Source organism: Dama dama, chromosome X (assembly GCF_033118175.1).
Source record: "Dama dama isolate Ldn47 chromosome X, ASM3311817v1, whole genome shotgun sequence".
NCBI classification, from domain to species: Eukaryota; Metazoa; Chordata; class Mammalia; order Artiodactyla; family Cervidae; genus Dama; species Dama dama.
Genome location: NC_083714.1, coordinates 26,288,642 through 26,291,689, shown reverse-complemented (window position 1 = coordinate 26,291,689; position 3,048 = coordinate 26,288,642). Strand labels below are relative to the sequence as shown.

Below are 3,048 nucleotides of genomic sequence, written 5' to 3'. Positions count from 1 at the left end.
TCACCATAATTTAAGGTTTAAATTTTTTAATATACTTTAAATTATGATATATTTCAAACATAAGAAAAATGCATTAATTTAATATAACAAGCACCAATGAATAAACCATTCAGACTTAACAGAGGCTAGCATTTTGTCATGCTTAACTATTTTTTGTAAAGAGAAGCAGTTACAGCTATAGCTAAAGACCCTCCTTCATATCTTTCATCTCCCTACCTCTGCTGAAATTTTTGCATATAATTGTCCTGCATGCTTTTTGTATTTTTCTACATTTATTTGCAACTATACATACTATAAAATATTGTTTAGTGGGATTTAAAATTTGACCTGAATAGAATCATTTCCAACTGACTTTCATCATACAACATTATACGTTTATGATTTACCCAGACGGATGCCTATATTTCTAGGTTACACATTTTTACTACTTTATCATATACAGTTGCATAAAATTGAAGTTCTTTTTGTAAATTGCCTGTTCACATCCCTTATGCATTTTTATTGCATTGTTGGCCTTTTAAAAATTATGGATTTAGAAAAAAAATAAAAATTGTGGATTTCTTGGGATTCTTTATATATTCTTGACCCATATCTTTTGTGTATTATACATGTAGTAAATATCCATTCCAGATCTAACATTTCTTTTAATTTTATGAGATTTTATGACATACACAGGTTTTTAATTTTTATGTACCATATTTATGAACTGGGTCTTCCCTAGTGGCTCTGATGGTAAAGACTCTGCCTGTAATGAGAGACCTGTGTTCGATCCCTGGATCAGCAAAATCTCCTGGAGAAGGGAATAACTACTCTCTCCAGTATTCTTGCCTTGAGAATTCCATGGACAGAGGAACCTGGTGGGCTACAGTCCATGGGGTTGCAAAAAGTTGGACATGACTGAGCAATTCACACTTCATATTTTTCAATTATTGACTTTAAGGCTTGTATTATTTTATATTTTGTTCAAAAAATAATATCTTAATTCAGTGATGTGAAATATTTTCCATACTCTAAAAATTTTTAAGTTTCTGTTTTCAAATTTAGATACTTGATTTACATGGAATTGTTTTTCTGTGTGATGTGGGTAGGATTTTCATTGACTTATTCCAAATAAATAACAAGCTGTCACAGCTCCAATTTTTGAATAGGGCATTCTGCCCACACTGAGTAGTAATGCAATTTCTGTCATATATTAGGTTGGTGCAAACATAATTGTGGTTTCAGACCGTGAATTTTAAGTCATTACAACTAGGCTCAAACACATCTTTATTAGTCAAAATAGGGACCATTACAATCAACATATTTTTGCCAATGAGAAATAAGTTTATTCCTGTAGCATAAAAATCTGTGCTTTGGCATTCTATGAATCCTGGAAAGCATTTTCTGCCTCCTCCTGGTTTGGAAGTGTTTTTCTTGCAGCAAGTTTTTGAGATGCTTGAAGAAATGATGATCAGTTGTCGAGAGGTCAGGTGAATATGGTGGATGAGGCAAAACTTCGTAGCCCAATTAATTCAACTGTTGAAGCATTGATTTGTGCCATGTGCAGTTGGGAGAAGAATTGGGCCCTTTCTCTTGATCAATTCTGGCTGCAGGTGTTGTAGTTTTTGGTGCATCTCAGAGATTTGTTGAGCATACTTCTCAGATGTAATGGTTTTGCTGGGATTCAGAAAGCTGTAGTGGATCAAACTGGCAGTAGACCACCAAACAGTGACCATGACCTTTTTTTGATGCAAGTTTGGCTTTGGGAAGTGCTTTGGAACTTCTTCTCGGTCCAGTCACTGAGCTGGTCATAGCTAGTTGTCATATAAAATCCACTTTTTGTCACACGTCACAATCTGATTGAGAAATGGTTTATTGTTGCATAGAGTGAGAGAAGCTGACACTTCAAAATTACGATATTTTTGATTTGCTGTCAGCTCATGAGACACCCCCTGACTGAGCTTTTTCACTTTTCCAATTTGCTTCAGATACCAAGTGACTGTAGAATAGTCTACATTGAGTTCTTCAACAACTTCTTGCATAGTAGCAAGAGGATCAGCTTTGATGATGACTCTCAGTTGGTCATTGTCAATTTCCAATGGCCGGCCACTGCACTCCTCATCTTCAAGGCTCTTGTCTTTGCAAAACTTCTTGAACTACCACTGCAGTGTATATTCGTTTTCAGTTCTTGGGTCAAATGCATTGTTGATATTGCGAGTTGTCTCTGCTGCTTTATGAACCATTTTGGACTCAAATAAGAAAATCGCTTGAATTTGCTTTTTGTCTAACATCATTTCTATTGTCTAAAATAAATATAAAATACACATCAAGTAATAAGTCATTAGCAAAATAATGTAAAATGAGAAATGCACATTAAAATGATGTACAGCATAACCACATTTATTAAGAATGTAATCCAATATCAAACGGCAAATTTTAATGATTCAAAAATTGAAATTACTTTTGCACCAACCTAATATCAGTTTGCCATATAGATGTTAATATCAGTCTTTTCTAGTTGGATGACAGAGGATGAGATGGTTGGATGGCATCACTGACTCAATGAACATGAATTTCAGCAAGCGCCTGGAGATGGTGAAGTACAGGGAAGCCTGGTGTGCTGCAGTCCATGGGGTCACAGAGTTGGACATGATTTAGAGACTGAACAATAATATTCTGTTCCACTATTTTATTTTTGTATCCTTGATTCAACAACCACTGTGTCCATTTCTATAGCTTGATGATGACAAAAGTTCTCTCTCTTTTTAAAAATCGTTCTTTGATGTTTTCTTGATTTTCTTTTAGGCCTTTGTTGTCATCAAATGAATTTCAGAATCATCCTGTCCATTTCTGTGAAATATCCTTTTGGAACTTAACTTGGAATTCCATTGACTTTATTGATTAACTTGGGAACAAAATTGTGACCTTTAAAACATTTTCTCCCAACTCATGAGCGTGATACAGCTCTCCATCTTTAATAGCACTGTTTCCCGTGAATGATAGCATTTGAAGTTCTTCATGGTCAGTCTGAAGCTTTTAATTTATTTTCCTTGTCTTTTTATATTTCCT

General features: G+C 34.5%; 1 pseudogene; it reads right to left on the bottom strand.

Moving 5' to 3' along the window:
• Positions 1 to 1,269: 1,269 nt before the first annotated feature.
• Positions 1,270 to 2,276, bottom strand: LOC133052220 (histone-lysine N-methyltransferase SETMAR-like; annotated as a pseudogene).
• Positions 2,277 to 3,048: the final 772 nt, after the last annotated feature.